At 40.1% G+C, this 20,081-nt stretch overlaps 1 protein-coding gene across 1 annotated transcript in view; it reads left to right on the top strand.

Annotated features, from left to right (window-relative positions):
• The window catches only part of LOC133847443 (uncharacterized), a 109,118-nt gene that overhangs the window by 60,849 nt on the left and 28,188 nt on the right, over positions 1-20,081 (top strand). The window contains 1 exon segment of the mRNA XM_062282482.1: positions 3,977-4,023. The gene's annotated coding sequence lies outside the window, so the exon portion shown is untranslated.

The raw sequence follows: 20,081 nt of genomic DNA, 5'->3' as shown, positions 1-20,081 counted from the left end.
CACTTGGCCACCAACAACAACTTGCACAACTCCCACAACATTCGCATGTTTTGCTGCGCTCTAGTTGACTTGAGCCCGATGGGAGCTGGCAGCTCCGACTGTCTGTCTGTCTGTCTGTCCGTGTGTCCGCCTGTCGTCTGCTCTTCCATATGCCACATTCTAGATTCGTTCAGAAACTGTCGTCAGATTGCTTTAGCTGCTCTTGTTGGCTAGTTGTACCATAATGTTAGCATTGATATGCGATGAATAGCAATTGCAATCTCAAAACAAACTACAATGTAATCTCAGCAAATTCTAAGCATTTTATAGCATGAAAGTAAAGTAAGTTGTCTAGAACCTGGAAATGTATAATTGTCATTAGTTAAAAGTGGATAGGCACATTGCCCGATGAACTTTGAAGATACTATATACCAAATATATTTATTAATTAGCTAGAAAGCAAAGTGTATACAGAATTCGGTAGCCAGAGTAAGGATAACTGCTGTTGTCAGTCTCCTTTGTTAGCCGGTTCTCAAAGGACTCGCAGCGAGTCGTGTCAATGAGTCTATTTTAAGTTTTTTCCCCGACTTTTTCCACAATCTCGAAACTCGAAATGACGGACTGACTCACTGACTGACTGGGCTGACGGACATCTGTGTGGGTCAATCCCCTTTGGCTTCAATTATGAAACAATGGACAATTTATTCAGCTCTTTTTTATGCGTGCTTCGGTTGTTCCTGGCTGCCTTTTATCTGTGTGTGTGTGTTGTCCGGTAAATTGGCTGCGGCATGGAACCGCCATCAGCTTCACTTGATGCCTTATCCTTCTGTTGTCCGCCTGTTGCCTCCAGCGCTCTTGCTGTTGCTCTTGCGTTTTGCGCCGGAAGCGGATGTTTGATAAATTCTTTGTGTCATTTTTCATTTTCATTTTGTTGCGGCATTGCCATATGATAACTGTTGATAACTGGCAACGAAAAGCGAACCTCATGCTTCCTTTGTACTAGCAATTTGAATTTAGTTATGTGCGTTCGCCCCTTTTCCGCAAGCATCAACATTACCATAATGATCATTTGTCCGCTGGGCTTGGGGCATAATCAAGTTGTTAATTTATGGACACTCGGATAAGCTGTTGTTTGGCATTTGCTGAAGTTGCAGCTCCTGGCTCTTGCATGGCCCACAAAATGTGTCGCCTTGGCCAGCAAACTAAAAGAGAGAGATAGAGAGAGAGAGAGAGAGAGAGAGAGAGTGGGAGAGTGGGAGAGAAAGAGAGCAAAAGGTCAATTTGCCAAAAATTTGCCAAGGTTTGGCCAATGGTTTTGGCTTTTGGCTCGTAAATCTTGTTGCCAAATCTCTGGCAATGGCAGCAGTGAAAAAGGGAAGCAATTGATGACCAGCCAAAAAAAAACAAGCAACGATTGCTTCACATATATAGAGCATTAAATATTCATTTGAAGAAATTTGTAAAAAAAAAAATACTTGCTAGAGATGAAGAAAAGTATTTGTAGAAAAACACATTCGATTTGCGATTTGCAATTTGCAATGTGTGACCACGACTAACATAAGAACGACACGCAATTGGTCGCTGCTGACAGCTTGGAGTAATCACTGCAATCGCTTTGCCAGATGTGTTGATGCTGCAACATGCCATGCCCCATGCCTCATGCCTCAAGCCTCATGCTTCTCAACTTGTTGTCGTTGTTTGCTATTCGCATCGTTCTCGTTCTCGTTCTCGTCTCCTCGTTCTTTGTTGCGGGGGCTATCGAAGTTTGCTCAGGCATCGAAAAGAAGCCTTAATTTATGCAACGATTTTGTTGCGAAAATGAAACGTGTTTATCAGCACCGTTCTACAAAACAGCTGCCACACACAGACACTCCTGCCTGCTGCCTGCCACTTCTCTCAACTTCTGCTCCCCCCTCTTGAGCTACACCCGAAGTGCCGAGCAATTCGAAGTAACCCCATGTGACCATCCAGCAGCAAGCGGCATTTAAGTTTTCTATACTCTCTCTTGGTATACAAACAACAAGCAAGGTATTGTGAAACTTTGGCGAAAGCTGGCATTAATGATTGATCAATCATGGCAAAAGTTTTCAGCCAGTGATATTAGATTTGTAGCAAGTTGAAATTCAAGGTTCTTTTGCGGCATTTTATTAAAACTAATAACTTTTCAAGTATATCTCAATTTTTCAATCTCAAAAAGATGTTTGAAGAACGAAATCATTTTTGTTTTTAAGAATTTTTATCCATAGGGTAAACGATATTATAACTTTGTGCCTCCAGGAATTGTATGTAAAAGGTGGAAGGTCACATAGAAATTGTAGAAGTTACTTAATAATTACTTTTGTATGACAAAAAACTTCCACTGAAATCGGGCCTTAGCTGTATTGGTTGACAATCTGGAATATTTTTAATGTAGTACTATATCAGTATAGCAAATATAGCGTTTGGTATATTTCTAGTATTTCATCTTAATGGATATCTCACTTTCGAAAAATTCTGAAATTCTTGTTTCAAGTTCCTAACCCAAGATCTACTTTTGCTCTGTGTTTAGTTTAGTTTTGATAAATTCAAAATACATTCGAGCGTATCACAGAGTTGAGCAGATGCTCTTTCATTTTTTTGTTTGTGGGCTTATCAACATCTAATTTTTTCATTTTTCAGTCCAACAATTTGCTTGTTAATTGCCCCTCGTGCAAATGAATTTCTCAGGGCCGGAAGGTTGCCGAAAAGCGGGGTCCCGGGTGTGGCAATAACAAAAGCGTTTTATGCATACATATACCAAAAAAAAAAAAACATAAAACATAAAACATTGAAATCGTTTTTGAAATGTTTTGCATATTTTGGCAGCATCATTCCTCCCTCCTCTCCCTTCTTCTCAGTCAGCAAATTGAGGCAAAGCAGCTGTGAGTGCTGAAAAATGAAAGCACACAAAAAGAAAAGGGGGCAACAAAAAACAGCACAGAAAAAAAAAACTTCATTAAACAATGTAACAATAACAGTTATTTTCACTCACAGCACAGTCTGAGCATAAGATTTATATACATTTTACACCTGTGGCGCTTCATTTCTCTTCTGCTCATCAAAATTGCCAAGTGAAACTGCTGCGTTGGCACATACACACACACACACACACACACACACACACACACACACACTCACACAGACACACACTCACACACACACTTTCCCTTTCTATCTCTATCTTGTATGGGGGTTCATGCAAACAAGCTGAAAATTCATTAAACGCAAGCAATAAATTCTTTTAATTGTTTTCTTTGGCGTTGTTACTCCAGCCTCCTGCCGCCTGCCCACTCGGTGTCAAAGGGCTGCCAACTTGTGTGCAGAAAGAAAAAAAAAAAGAAGTCACGCTTTAACTAACTGTTTAACAAGCGATGCTGACACAAGCTAATTGCTATAAGTTACTCACTAAATTGCGTTGCTCAAACAGCAATAAAAGTGTGTGTAAATTTACTCAGTGAACAGATATAACTTGTAACCCTCTTTACAGGGTATAACATTTAGGTTTTTAGCTTACTTTGCATGGCCAACATTTCAATGTTTTACGTGATATGTGCGTTGGCATCTCCCTCTGCAGTTAGTTACCTTCATTTCTATTTCCTTGCTGTTGCTTCTGCTATTAATTGTTTTCAATTTGGCAGCAGCTCAAGCAGAAGCGAAAAGAGAGAGAGAAAGAACAGCAGCAGCTGCTGCTTAAACTGTATTTAATTAGTGAAACGAACCCGCGGCAGGTTGCTGCTGCAAACTTTGACAGTTGCATCATTAATAGAAAAATGTTTGGTCAAGGGAATCGGGGAAATGGAAATGGGGAAAATGGGGAAAAAGCAAAGGTAAGTGGCAATGGAAATGAAGTCCTGCCAACTTTAGCTAATGAACTTAACAAGCTCGACTAATGTTGTCTCTGTATTCGTTTCGACATTTTTGTCTTGCTCTCACACACACTCACCACTCATTCGCCTTCTCTCTTTTCTTACTTTTGCAGGTGTCTACACCATCGATTTGTTTCATGTTGTAATTCGAGTACTTTTGGTAAGTGACAACAATACCCTGTAATACTTTTATCTACTAAGTTTTTAAATGAATCGTGCTGAAATTTTAAGTATTTTAAGCAAATTCATCAATATTTAAGTACGCCTGATATAAGAAGTATGTATATCTAGCAAATAGAGTTTAAGAGGAATGACAGACTGGGCAAGAAAAAAAAAGAAAACAAATCTGCAGTCTATGCAATACGCTTTAGTCAATTATGCGCTGGGTGTTTAAAATAAGTTTTGGCACCCGAGTAAGTTACTTAGCAGAGACTCGACTATAGTGCTAAAGTTGCAGGCAAAAGAAACAGAAAAAAAATGAGAAATGAAAGCGAAGGCGAAGAAGTGCTAAGAATACAAATGGGAAATGCAAGCAAACGGCAAACAGAATAAGATGAAGACTGAGGATGAGGATGAAGATGAGGAAGAGGATGAGAAGGGAAGTCAAATGTGATCATTGTGGATACGGAATTTGGATTTGAATTTGAATTTGGATTTGAATTCAAATTTACATTTTCTCTGTTTGCAATTTGTGTGCATCTATGTGTATGTATGTGTGTGTGTGCAACAAGAAAATTTGCCCAGTTTGAAAGTTCAAAGGCTGCATGAGTTGCATGCCAGAGAGGGATGAGAGCAAAGATGAGGGACAGCAAAAGGTTTCCCATTCGAGTTTTTGTGTATTGTTCTTGGGCTTATGCTCGCCTCAGATAACAACACCAGCATATTGGGTGTGGCAAAAAACAGAGAAAGAGAGAGAGAGAGATAGAGAGAGACAACTCTTCTCAGTACTGCAACTTTATACTCAGCTATCGGGGTCACTCCGGTTGACCCCACAGAGAAGAGATCAGAGGAAAAGGGAGAGGGAGGGAGAGCGACAGGCAAAGAAAGCCCTTTTGTAATCCGAAAGGAAACTAGATTGCAGTTTAGCCCAAAACGTTATTATAGCTGGGAGAAAACTCTGTACACACTTTCGAGAGTCTTGCAATGTTTGCTTTTTATATGAGTGCATTCCCAATGAATGAAGCACATAGATAGCAGATTCAATTATCCAAATTAAATACCGAATGACAAAGACCAAGACACAAAAAAAAAAAATGAAAGGAGAAGCAAAAGTAAAGTAAAGAAACAAACTCTTCAGTTTGTAAAACAATGTTACGAGTGGTTAACCAACTGGACTGAAAGCAGTCGAATATACTGAATTGCAACGATAGAACCGAACTGAAAAAGTTAATAAATCTAGAAATTGAAGCCAATGTGGAAAATAAATAAGAGCATAGCTAAGGAAGCAACAAACTGTGCTCGACTATGAGATACCCATTTTGAATGAAGTCAAAACAGTAATATTAGTAAATTAGTATACCGTAAAAATACTAAAAATATACAAAGAGCTATTTTAGGGCTATTAGAATGCCATATACATATACTAGATTTTCGGGAAAATGAACTAAGACCAGATATCTGTAGGAGTTTTTTGCCATACAAAAGTAATTCTTTAATTCTACAGATTTTATCTGATCGCTAACACATTTTCAGGAATTATAAAGGCTATTGTTATTATTGTACCAAAAATCAACCTTGGCTTCCGCGTCTTATTCGATTTTTATCAATTTTCTGGGGGCGAAAGTAGACGTGATACAAATTTTATAACAAACTTGGTCTTATATCTCTAAGATCTAGGTGCTCATACAGACGGACAGACAGACAGATCGACCCTTCTGCCCTCTGGGTAGCGGGTATAAAAACTGAAATGTGTAAATTATGGCAATGAAACGAGGCGGAAATCGAACCGAGTAAATATGAAAAGGCAAATTAATGCACAACCTAGAGAAATTGAAATGAAATGGTAGTAGGACAACCGAAGTAAAGTGTCTATTATAGGATAAAAAAAAACGAAGTGGGAATCGAGCCAAGTAAAATGTCAAACTCATGGCCATAATCAAGCAGCTTAATTATGAGAGTACTTACCTTGAAAAGGTCAAGACAAGTGAAGGTTGACAAGCAGCTGGAAAATGGAACAAGGTGGGGGGAACGGGGCGGAATGGAACAGCTTAATGACACCGCACACTGCAGAATGCTAAGCGTGACCTTTAGTTAAGCAAGCTGTCCGACAGGGAGCACAAATTAAAAGTGCTGCAGCTGCCAGGCGAATTAACTGGACGTCTTAATCAGACGTAGTCCAAAAGAGAAAGAGAGAGAGAGAGAGAGAGAGGGAAGAAGAGGGAGAAGGTGTTACCGTTACAGTGCTTGTCCATTTACTATTAAGCCATGGACCATAAGCCGCTCTCGCCCACACAAAGCTGTGTCTCCATCGCTTGCCAAGGCGACACGAGGAAGGCAAGTGAGTCGTGCGAGGGGGGAGGGGAGTGAAAGGAGCTCTCAAAGCTGAGCCATGGGCATATGTTGCTCATCTTATGTGCTTGGCCTGACAGTAAGCTACACGTGCTGCTTGCAACTTGCTACTTGCAACTGCTGTTTAAAGTTCACGCCGGTATTAAACCGACTCCTGCTTCGCTACATCTTCTCTTCTTCTCCTCTCCTTCCTCTCTGCTTCTCCAGCTGCCACTTTTGCCCTGTTACCTGTTCCATTGACCATGCCGCACTTCCGGCTGTCCTTGCAACAACGTTTGACATTTTGCAGCTGCTCAACAGAGACCCAGTGCAAGTCCCCAAACCCGGACACAAGCGACAGGCATGGCAGGAGGGGCGGAGGATAAAGGAAGAGCGAGCAACGAGAGCTGCTTGATGCATGCAACCCAAAAGACGTCGATTGCTGTACCATGCCACGGTCCACTTGATTTCTGTGTCAGGCTTGTGCACTTCCTTCGTTTCGCCGACTTTCCGCTGTCGCCATTCATTTCAGGAAATGCATTTCGTCAGCGTTGAATGAAAACGAAATTGCCAATTTTACTATGGATACGGGCCACACACAGACACAGACACAGACTGAAAGGGTTGTCAGGTGTGCCACATGCTGCAAAAGCATCCCAACACTGATTTCTGTTAAGCTCTCAATATGCCGAACGAGGACAGAGCAGTTGCCTGGACAACGTTACCACTACCACTATCCACATATAATTCCCCCATTGTTGCTTTACAATACCAAAACATGACACTTATTCGATTCCAAGTTGGGATAAGACCCAGTTACGTAGCTCTAATGACGCTGCACTTGTCTAAAACCAGACTGCGATTGAACTATTGTAGTTGTAACAGAGACAAAAGCATGAGATCGCTTTTAGAGATTCCTTGAACATTGCCTGCAAAGCAGCTTCGATTAATTAATTAGACTGACAAACAAAGAGTAATGTTGAAGAGATAATTGCTAATCAGTTAAAAGTCAAGCTAAGCTAACATATTGAAGATTCACTGCTTCATAATAATGTTGCGACTATTTCAAGTTTATCATTTTGCACAATTCATTATAACATTCATAACATATTGCAAATGAGGCTTGGATATCTTTGTGAAGTTCTCCTGGTTAACCATTCCCATTTAGTTGTTCACACTTTATTATCTTTGCTCCAACACATACAAATGGATTACTAAAAGCCTTCTTGCAAATCTAAACAACTGTTGAGCAACAGTTGACTAAAAGCAACCTGGTAAAATCTTTGTAAAGTTTTACTGCCTAACCACGCCCACTTAACACATCCGCCTTCACTAATATCTCGGTCCGCCGCCTAGTCAAACACACACACATGCATTTCACACACATACACTCAAATTTTTGGCAAGTCATTTTCACACACGAATCAATTACCAAGCCATTACCTGTAATGTGTTAAAGTGCTGCACATCTGTTGAGTAACAGTTGAGTAGAAGCACACACATACATATGAACATTCATGGGCATCTAAGCTTCGGCAATCTTTATTAGGATCTCCTGACTAACCACGCCTACTTAGCCGATCCGCCCACTTTGATATCTTAGTCCGCCGTCTATTCAAGGACACATATGCATTTGGCCCTGAAAAAGCCAAATTTTTGGCAATCTTTTTTTTACACATCGATTTCCAATTTCGTCAAGTTCTTGTCTCTCTGCCTAATTGAAAGCCTTGAAATTTCTAACATCAAGAACATTCTACTTCGCATAGAAAATTCAATTTCAAGTAGTTGAAACTTTCTAGCAGTGAATAATTACAGCTGCAGTCATTGGAAATCATTTAAGCTATCAAAACGCTCAAATAACAAAAATCAAGAGGAATTATTTAGATCTTAGCTGCAATTAAATGCTCGCAGCTATAAGGCTGCCAGCTATGAGAAATGCAATCAACTCTGGCATACAGACGCGCATGCTGACAAAAGCCAACTGCCACAAAAGCCGCAGGTTCAGTTTAGTTGAGAGAACAGTTCGACAAGCAGCAACTACTACGTGAATCAACTTGCTCAAGGAAATGAAAGCCAAACAAAAATGCCAACGAAATGAAAACAGTTTACTTTATCGGATGTGCCAAAGGCACATGAAGTGGGGGGGAGCAGCACAGCAGTATCAGCCTGAGGACTGTTATAGACTGCGAGCCACCTCCTTCTCCTCCTCATCCTCCTCCTCCTCCTCAGGCAGCAAGCTGAATGTTCGATGTGGCAGGTTCGCATCCCGCAGAATGCGCCAAACAAAAGCCTTGCAAAATTATGTCAATGGCGTCGTTGTCCTGGTCGTTTTGTTGGCGCCATTATCGCCAGCTATTTCCACGTTTCAAGCAGCGACAGACACACCAAGAGAGACAGCAAACGATGAGTAAGAGAGATGTGAGAGAGGGGAGAGAAAAATGAGGAGCTGGAGACAATTTTCCCCGCTCCTCACAAAGTTGATGCGTTCGTTGCCTATCAAAGCCAAAATTGAATACAAAAATCTCATCAAAAATCGATTAGAGAACGGCGCAGCCTAAGGTGGAAGGGGGGGCCGGGAGGAAAGCAAGAGGCAGCCGTAAGGGGAATGGGGAAAAAGAAGATGGAATCCAAAGCTGGAGTAAGTAGTTTATGCGGCAGCACGCCACGCCGCAACGTGTTAATAAACGAGTTTTCTTCGACGCTTCCACCTGTCGCCATCGTCGTCGTCGTCGTCGTCATCGTTATCGTTATCGCCGTTGCGTCGTCGTCGGCGTCGTCGTCATCGTTATCGAGGAGCCAATTTCAAGTGAATCGCTTAAATAATGACGCCGAATGCAATTTGGGAAATTAAAATGAAAGTAGTGTAAACTTTTGCCTCGTCGCCTCCTTGCTTTCGCCACCTGTTCGACTCCTTGCTTCATTGTTGGCAGCATTATCAGTGACAGAATCATATTTGTGGCTTGACTCTGCTCAACTTTGTCCTGCCCCGATAATGATGATGATGATAGTGTGCTCCTGTTGCTGGATTTGGTCCCGCATACCATTCTCAATGAAAGCCAACCAAGTCCGCATTTGTAAAATTAATACAAACTACAGCGAGTGACTTGCTTTTCCACTCGTTAACTTAACTGAGCACATTCATGTCTTCATTCTCAGATTGCGTTTTAGTTTGTGGTATCAATACGAAGGCCACAAAATGTTTGTCGTGCTTTTCGAAATGTAAAACTTTACGAGTTTGTTTGGCATTCAATTTGGACTGGACTAGTGGGAGAGTATTAAAAGGAGTAAGCGGAGAAATCCACCAAAATGAAACTTGGGAACATTTTCGGAATAAAAATCCGCAGAATAGCGTTCGAACTTTCACAGTCTTCCAAATATGTTCAGTGAGGAGGGAATTGAGAGAGTAAACCTACGAGTAATACTCTTTAGGAAATAGCAAATGGTAAATGAAATAAACAGAGTAGTCTCTGCGGAAGTAGAGAAACCAGAAGGAAACTTTGGATACAAAAAATTGGGAGAAAAGTGTTAGAAGTCAGTCGTAATTGAGAGGATTCCAAGAATTCTCTTTAGGAAATAGTACTGGAGGTTAGTTGGAGGACTAAAAGAGTCAAAAGATGTAAGTGAAATAAACAGAGTAGTCTCTGCGAAAGTAGAGAAACCAGAAAAAAACTTGGGAACATTTCGGTAAAGAAGTCAGTCATAATTGAGAGGATACAACTCCCTGGAATACTCTTTAGAAAATAGCACTGGACTAGCAGGAGAACGAAAAGAGTAGAGAGTTGTAAATGGGATAAACAAAGAAGTCTCTGCGAAAGTAGAGAACCCCACCGAGAAATAACTTGGGAATACTAAAAACCGGGAGAAAAGTGTAAGAACTTACAGAGTGAGTCGCAATTGAGAGAGTAAACCTCCCAGGAATAAACATTATCGCGCTCAAATATACAATAGATCTAGAGATAAGGCATTTCAAGTGACTTCTTACGAGGGAAAGCAATGCCAGGGATCTGATTTAAATTGCTTGGGTCCCCTGGCATTCAGCAGGTGTGTTACATTTTAGTGTCGCACAAAGCACTCGAATGTAAAGCCAACCATTAAAGGGATATGCAGCTATATCGATTCCGGCTTAAGCTCGTTGAATACTCGATTGTATGAATAGTCGAGACTTTGGGCTGCTATACATACGAGGAGTATTGACAACCATTGAGCGTGCTCTACCTTTAGTCTCTATGTGGGTTTGTGTGTGTGTGTGGAGAGTGTTGTCACCCTCTTGGAACGCTTAGCTGCGCTTCTCCTCTCTCTCTCTCTCTCTGTCCCCTCTTCCTAACCCTGTAGATGTCATCTTCAGTTTGAGCTTTGATGCTTTTGGGGAAGCAATTTAAATGCTCGACCCGCTCAGTCAAAAAGTGCATTTCATTTCATTTCATTTTATATATATGTACGGGGTTTTTTTTGGTTGGTATTGGACAGCAGCAACCCTTCGCCCAGCCAAACAATTCCCCCATCTCTGGGATGGCATTCCTCCTATGCTCGGTGCGGTATTTACCAATGTACACACATCTAGTGGAAAGGGCAAAAACAAAATGTGTTTTGTCAGTGACATGAAAATCAACTGAAGCGACGCGAGCGATTTGCAGGACGAGAACAAGAAGCAGCAAGCGAGCTGGCGAGCTGGCGAGCTGGCAACGACGAAGGCGGGACAAGGGTGGATCGCTGCAACGGGCGAAAGTCAAAGAGTGGCACAAGGGGGGAGAGAGAGGATGGTGACAAGACTATGGGGAAACTTGAATTGTAGCGCCGTTGGGTGGGCTTCAAGCTGGGCGTTTCTATAAACTGTTTGACACATGACATGTGTGTGTTAGTGTATACGTATGTGTGTGTGTGTTGGTGTGTTGACTCCCACTGGCGAGGCGTGGCATTTGCTTTAGAGACCTGGGAACAGGACAACTCAATTAAGCATGCACAATGCACACAAAATTTCACTCCCTCCTCGCACACACAAAAATGCCTCTTCTTATTTTATTTCTCGCCCTCTCTCTCTCTCTCACTTTGGGGAATTTCAATGCATGCTGCAGTCGAGCGTCACATAAATATACCGACCTAAAAATACTAAAATATATACCGCATGCGACAGGAGTGCGAAGCGAAAAGCAATTTTTATATTTCAGTCACATAAATTCCCATTGATTTTATTTGTTGCTACGTGTCATTTGGCCGTGTTACAAAAACTTTTGCTTCCGTCTTTGACTTCTCCTTCTCTGACAGCATCTCCTTGGTCCACTTCCACTATGCCTTTCTTTGTTTTTCGACATTTTCGAACACTTTTTAAAAAGATTGCAGCGCCCGCTGCTCCTAATGCGAGTGCCACCAAAAGCACACAGTTAAGACTTGAAAAAACTTGCCAGCTCTTTATAACTGTCAAAGAATATTGGATCGAATGCTGTTATAAGAACAGCTCTTAGCCTTAGCTAGCGATAATGTTTGTGTAGTAACTGTCTAACTTAAAAATCTACAGATCAGCACTCTATTTTTAATGTACTAGTCTGTAAATATATGAATTATAACTTTTGGTATCATTTCATACTAATTCTGTGTATAAATTTGGTATATTCTAACGATAAACCCGCTTTTTTATATTTGCATTTTTATACACTGACGAAATTATATTAAATTGATATACAAACTACAGTTTTTGGTATATTTCAGTATTTTTTCGGCATATTTGACGTTGATAAACGAACTACATATGCTGGTTTATTTTAGTATGTTTAAAACTGGTGTATAAACTACAGGTTTTGGTATATTTTAGTATTTTTCCGGTATGTATCAAATTGATACAGATTTTGGTAGATTTTAGTGATTTTTCTGTATGTTTTAAATTAATATACGAACTACAGCTTTTGCTTTTTATTATTTTTTCGGTATATTTTATCGATTATGCCGTTTTGCACTATTATCTATTGAAAATGTGTGGCTGGTGTTACTTTTTTGCTGGTTTTTTTTTTATTAACTGTCGAAATTCCACTAGAAGCTTTAAACTTAAACGGTGCGCATGAAACCAAAAAAGAAAAGGTAAATTGCCAAAACTGTTTTGTAGTCATTGCCTAACGTGCTGCTTTCATGGCATTCTCTCACTCTCTCTTCTCTCTCTCTCTCTCTCTCTCTCTTTCTCTCTCTCTCTCTCTCTTCTCTCTCTCTCTCTCTCTCTCTTTCACTCACTCACCTAACCATCTATCTACATTCTATCGCTGTTTATTTACTTAATGAATGGGGAAAAGTATTTGTCGAAATATTTGCGCATAGCATTTGTCGCATATAATTTCTTGGTTTCCAACTGCGCCGCTCTTTTGTTGTCAGGCATTATCGTCGTTGCTGTCGTTGTCGTCGTTGCTGTTTGTCAGCTTTAGTCATTATTGCATTTTGTCATTGTGTCAATTTTGTCAATTTCTGGCATTATTGCTATTGCTGTCGCTCGCTGTTGATATTGATTTATTGGCGTCACGCATTGTGCATTGTTTACCACAATATTTGACCTTTCACGGGCCTCGTTTGTGCCGCTCGCATTTGTCTAACATTATTTACGTTTTTTTCTTTCTGGATGGGGTCAGCAATGAGTAAAAAGTCGACAACGGACGTGCCAGAATCTCATCCTCATCACAACATTGGGGGCCAAAGACCCTAACGCATAATCAATCAATGGAAATCGATTTGTTGTTGAGAGAGAGAAAGAGAGAACTGAAAGAGATAGAGCGAAGAGCGAGGGTGGTAAATGGGGGCTGTCTTGACTGTCACACACACTCACACACATACACACAGATATTAACGCTACCCTAACCATCCATCTGACAGACTTCTTAGTTCAACTCCCCCTTCTGGAAGACACTTAAGTAGGCAGCGTCGTTGTCGTTGTCATCATCATCATCGTCGTAGTCGTAGTCGTAGTCGTCGTCCCCGTTCATTGAACTGCCACCTTGTGCTTCTGAGTCTGCCTCAGCTTCCAGTACTCTTAATTTTTCGGGGGTTGCAACCTGCCACCCCTTGCTGCATATGTCGAGAGCCTGTTGTGATGTTGATTCGCTTCACTGAGCAAAAGCATATATAAAACTTTTACCAATTTGCTAAAACCAATGTGAAAACTACAAAACAAAAACCAAGTAAGAAAGCTGCAGTCGAGTTTGCGAGACTACGAGATACCCGCTAATATATAACAAATGTGGTACTATCTTCAAAAAAATACTATCGAGTACAAAATATACCAAAGTAATATACCTCAAAAATACTCATATTCCAAAGACTTTATTTGGTTTATAATATACAATAGGCGTTTTTTTCGTACCAAAGTGTTTCTTCAATAATTTCAACAATTTTTATCTGATCGCAATCAGATTTTTAGGAATCATAAAGTCTATAACATAGTCTTGTATCTACCAAAATTCGCGACCCTATCTTCAAAACCACGTTTGTTATTCGATTTTGATCGATTTGCGGAGGCGAATTAGGCTAAAATTTTAAATAAATTTGATCTGCGTGCAAACATAAGCGATGTTGAAAAGAGTTTATATCTTTATCTCTTATCTCTGAGATCTTGGTGTTCATGTGCATATCAATATGCATACTTTATAGGGTCGGAGATGCCTCCATCTGCCCGTTACATACATTTCATAGAACCAGAAATTTATAATACCCTTTACCCATAGGTAGGCGGGTATAAAAAAAAAGAAGCCTGACTTGACTCATTTGATGCATCTAACTTATATGCTATGCTCACTGTGCGGGACGCTAGTGTGCGACACAGTGGCGTCCGCAGGGCAGAGTCTATTAAGGTGACCAGCCACTTGACTGTGGCTATAATTGAGTATTACTGTTATGGTTGCTGTTCTTGTTGTTGTTGTTGTCGTTGTTGTGGTTGGAGTTGCTGTTGCTCGTTTTATTATGGGTGTTGTTGCTAGCTTAACGCTAAACGTTTTGTGGTCTGCCGCATGTCGCCAACTAAAAAGCAAACCCCCAACTCCTAAGCACAATGAGTAAATGGCAGCGAGGGAGAAAGTGAGAAAGGGAGAGAGAGAGAGAGGGAGAGAAGGAGAGGCGAAGAGAAGAGGAAAGACAAAGCGACAGGGAGAGAAACAGAAAGAGAAGAAGTTGCAGAGCGAGAGGCAAGCACAGCAGGAGTCATCACCAACTGTTGCTGCTGACGGGCATACAACACACACACACACACACACACACACACACACACACACACACATACACCACACCTAGTATATACGTATAGCATATGCATATATGTGTGTATGTATGTGTGAGTGCCTTAATGACCATAATCCCAGCTCATAAAGTATGCAATGGCTCGTTTTAGCAGTTAGCAGCATGTTGTACAACAATTTAGCAGGCATTGTCTATCATTTATGCGACACACACACACACACAGACAGAGGGCGGCAATTGAACTCCTAGAGAGAGAGAGAGAGAGAGAGAGAGAGAGAGAGAGAGAGAGAGAGAGAGAGAGACGGAGCTATGACTACGGGTCAACAACTTGAATGCAACCTCAAATTCAAATTCATTTGAAGCAACCAAGCAAAGCTGCAACAACATTTTTTTATTCTTGCGGGACATGACAAAATGTCAGACAGTCGTTCATTCATTCAGTCAGTCACTCATTCAGTCAAGCATCTGTTGCCACAAATCAAATACGCAGAGACAAGCAAAAACATTTTGCCAAACAATTTGATTGCAATTTAAGAAAATATGTTTATTTAAATGATCAAATTCATTTAATATAATCAATTAAAATGCTCTTTTCGTAAATGCTTCATAATCAATATTTAATTTTATTCTCAACTTCCATTTGAATGCCATAAACAAAATTACAATTGAAATGAATTTTGTGTCTCCGACTCCTCGATTGAGTTGTTGAATTTGAAATTTAGAAATGAATTTTCTTAAATTTCACCAAAAAAGTGAATCAAACTATCTGTAATTAAATCAGAGTTTAAATTTCAATTAAAGGGATAACAATATATATTTTGCCGTGAATTGATATATCAAGACTGACATATGATGACTAAATTTCAGTGATAATTTCTGCAAATATTTAAGAACTAAGAACTAAGTAATTTTCAAAATTTCCTTAAAAAATATTGTGATGGAAGTTCTTCTCCTTTGGGTAAACGACCTCAAGCAACCTGTAACGGTTTTTTCCCAAAGGGGAATTGACTGAAAAGACATCGCAAGTATTGGGGATTGGGGATCTAATCGACTAATGGTTCTCTCTTTCTCCATACTCGATGACTCTCACTCTGACAGTTGAAGTTGGAGTTGGAGTTGGAGTATTGAACTTGTTGCTGAACACTTGACTAAAAGTGCAAGGCAAAAGAAAGAAAGATAGAATGGAATGGAAAGTTTCATCTCATTTGGTGTGTTATATTTCATGGCACTTCGATTGCCAATTGTCGATGTGCACTTTTCCGATTACGAGTTGGCGAATTTGTCTAGCTACCGCAATTGTTAGAGTTGCCACAGTGCACCACAGAATTAGAGTTGTCCGTTGGCCGGCTGGACATTGCATAAATCTTGGCAGCCTGTTCGCCCAGCCGCATTTCCCGTTGGTTTCCAACTTGGTTTGCTTCTTTACTTATGCAACGCGTGTAACAATGCCCATATATCTTTGAGCTCTGCTCCCACTCGCTTCATATAAATAACAAGCGAAGGAGAGAGAAAAAAGAGAGAAAGAGAGAGATTTGCTGCGAGCGAAGCGTGCTCGACTGCCAAACACTTTGCACTTAAATATTGCAATGCAGAACGTGCTAGCTACGCCATAATTTGTCTGTCGATTGTCATGAAATTTGCAGGATATGTTGCTGAAATGATAAAGTTGTTGACTTTGTTTGTTTTTTCTATATATGTTTATTAAGTGAAGAGCCAGTTTGACTTAACAACACAGGGATAATAAATGAAAATTAAACTAACTTTAGGAAGGGAAATACAAATAAAAATGCAATCCATTTATCAAGTACCTAATTTTCAATCTGATACAATATAATTCGTTTCGATTTCAATCTATATTTACTTTTAAATATATAAATATTCTGTACATTGAGCCATAGATCTCTCATACAATATATTTCGATTTGTTTTGAATCTATATTTACACTGTATGTATACGATTATATCTATCTGCCTATATATTATATATCTTGTTCCCCCCTACTCATTTTCTATATATTGTACTTATATACCATTCCTTATTCTTTGCTCTTTTGTCTTACCCACAAGTCGTTTATACCCTGTTATACCCTGACATTAGCTAGGCATTAAAATGCGTACGCCAGCATCGGAATTGAGTTTGTGAATTTGCGGCTGTTGTGGCTTCAGAATTCGAGTTGAAGTTGAAGTTTGCTCCAGCTTGGAAGCTTCCAACTTGCTCTATGTTTGCCTGTTGTGTATACGCCCCATTGGTGTGGTGACGTTGACATTTCGAGTGTCATTTTGTTGCTTGTCCTGCTCGCTCTCTCTTGATCTCTCACTCTCTCTCTCTCTCTATCTCTGTCCTTGTTTGCCTGGCATTGTTTCCTTCGCCTGTTTCCATTTCGTGCAGTTTATTTTACTTGCTTGGCTTCATTGTCGCTTTGCATTGCTTTGGCACGCACACTGACGCCTACGCCTTTGCCTTTGCCTTTGCCTTTGCCATTGCCTTTGCTTTCTCTCCAGCCCTGCCACATTTTGTGGCAAGCGGAAACACATTACATACTCGGCAGCTTGACAAGAGCAGCAACAGCAGCAGCAGCAGCAGCAGAAGTAGCAGCAACTATGAGCAAGTCAGCAAAGTCAACGCCTGGCGACAACAGCCGGAAACGGAAATAGAATAAAGTGGCTTTCTGGCTGATGTGTCGCCGCTACTTTCCCCCTCCCATCTCTCCCTCCCTTCCCACACAACATCTTAACTCGCCCCATCTCTTAACTTGGCCAACTCGTTGGTGGTTTCATTTTTTAGTGGCTAACCACTTGAGCGGTTGCTGTTGCTGCTGCTGTCTGCAATTTATACCAATTCGGTACGTCGCCTCGTCCAACATTTCATTAACTTTGAGTTATAGTTTCATGTTTTCATCCAACGTTCTTTCACTCCCCCCTTCCCCTCCCTCTGCATGCTTATTGCCATAGCTCTCTCGTCTTGTTGTTGTTCCTTGTTTATTATCCCACGCGCATTTCTCCACCAGCCTTCACTTTGGTTAATTGGCCAGACTGATGGCTCCAACAGCTCCCTACTCCCATCTCCCAACTCCCAGTTGCTGTTGCTCCTCTAGCCTTGCCATCAACTGGTTGCCTTGCTAATTCCACGTGCTGACGGATGGATCAGCCCGCTGCCACAAAGTGGGTCAGTGCAAAACAGAGTTTTATGCAATTCTCTGCGCACATTTTAAAGCTCGTTGCAATCGCACACAAAATTCCCAAGTCTAATGAAGTTCTTAAGTAGAGCAAAAGTTTCAAAAATACACCATTTAAATTTGTGATTAGTGCAGCTTTATTTTGTATTAAACTTGTTGATTATGAGTCAGTCTTTTTTTGGCATTGATTATTTTCAAAAAGTACGATGAGAAGAAATTAAAATATTCGCTACCCATTTGTTAATAAAATCATACTATTCATAAAATAGACCATTATATACCATTACATTCAAAATATACCATAGAACACAAAATATATCCTCAAAATATACATTAGTATACCAAAAAATACTACATTTTTCTAAAGACTATATTTGACACATCGCCATGTCTCTACATTGAAAATTGGCCATCGAGTACAAAATATATTTTTAAAATACACCACATAAATATACCAAAAAAATACTGAAATATACCCAATTTATAATATACCATTACATTCAAGATACATCATAGAGTTCAAAATATATCCTAAAATTGTACCAAATTAATATACCCAAAAAATAATTAAATATACCGAAGACATAATATACCAAAATATACCACGGCGAACAAAAGATTTGCTTAAATATACCGAATTTATATACAAAAAATACTAAAATTTGCCAAATACTATATTTTAAAAAATATAATGTAATATAATATACATATGTACATAATAATAGTAATATAATATAACAATATACCAAATTAATGCCGACAAAATACTAAAATTTAACGAAAGCTATATTTCGCAATCCGATGTCAATGAATGAATGATGTCAATTTCTTACATACAATTTGAAAAATGGAAAATTCTAAAAAAAAAAAATACAAATTATTTAATGCTTGAAGTACTCGAGATAGCAAATGAAATGCTTTGTGTATGTAGCACTTAATGTGCCTTAAAGCACCTGAAGGCACTTTTGGCAATCAATGGATCACTTTGGATAGCTAAGTGAGGTGGCAAGGCAAGATGAGGTGACTAGCTTAGACGACTGAGTGGTTGGTGGTTGGGTGCGGAGAGTATTTGCAAAAGTTGTTCTAACGATTCGCAATGAAACAAAAATGTTAATTCGAAACGTTTTTACTGCTCAAACTGGAGCAGAGTAGAGCAAATAAAACGAATGCAAGGCATCATTTAAAGTATTGGAGACAGGAGAATGGGTTTCTACTTTTTTAGGCGTGTCTTTTGGGCTGTAAACTTTGTGCTAAAATCGCAGTAGATTTTCAAAAAAAAAAAAAAAAAAGAAAAGCAGAGTAAGCAGAACAATGAGCGAGAGGAGAGAGAAAGGAAAAACAAGAAACATTTGGCACAGACAACAATTGGCCTAAAACATACAACAAACGCGCCGAAACGTGACTGGAATAGCATTCCAATGATTGAACGACAGCAATGAAACCGAATTAAAACTGCCATGAAGTATGGGCACACTCTCACGTATACACTTCTATGTGTGTGTGTGTGTGTGTGTGTGTGTATTGATGGGGTGGCAATTGAAGGCAGGAGGAAAAGAAGAGGACAGCGAGAAGCGGGAAGCAGCTCCAAAACACATTAGTCTAGTGCCTCGCTTCGCTAGCTCGCTTACTCTCGCTCTCTCGCTCTCTCCCTCTCACACTCGAACAGTACACTATATATACACTATGCATATATAGTAAACTGAACTGTATAGGGTGGCAGAAGTTTATGGATTGCATGCGTTTTAGTTGTGCTACAGCTGCAACCCCACTGATAATGGACTGACAGCAACTGTTCAAAGCTCCGCTCTCCTCGCCTTTCCTCTTCTCTCTTCTCTTCTCCCTTGCTGCTCCTGCTTGCACACTTAGCTGGTTGTGCTAAAAGTTTGAGCGCTATCAACTTAAATGCTTCGAGCTCAACACAAAAATGCATCAGCAAGAGATAGAAAGAGAGAGCGAGAGAGAGAGAGAGAAGCAAACGGAATGGAAGGCATTATGAAATGCTGAATGTATTCGAAATTTTAAATATGCATTAAGCCAATGAAAAGTTGCGCCATGAAACCCGCTTAGCACGCAAACCTTCTTTCCAACCTAAATCTGCAAATGTCTGTGAGAGTGTGTATATGTGTGCGTGTGTGTGTGTGTGTGTGTGTGGGTAATGGCCATAACACTTTATCGCCTAGCACACACGCACTGCGACTTAAAGACGTCTCCAGAATGCAAACGGTAACAGAGACAATGACGGAAACTGACACGAACACGAAGATGAAGGTGATGGTGATGGTGGAGGATAGGGAGAGACAGAGAAAAGGTTCGACCAGAGAAAGAGTGTAGCACATTGATTAAATGCACTTGT

Source organism: Drosophila sulfurigaster, chromosome X (genome assembly GCF_023558435.1).
Source record: "Drosophila sulfurigaster albostrigata strain 15112-1811.04 chromosome X, ASM2355843v2, whole genome shotgun sequence".
Taxonomy (NCBI): Eukaryota; Metazoa; Arthropoda; class Insecta; order Diptera; family Drosophilidae; genus Drosophila; species Drosophila sulfurigaster.
Note: the sequence above shows the minus strand (reverse complement) of the source record. Positions and strands in the feature narration are given on the sequence as shown.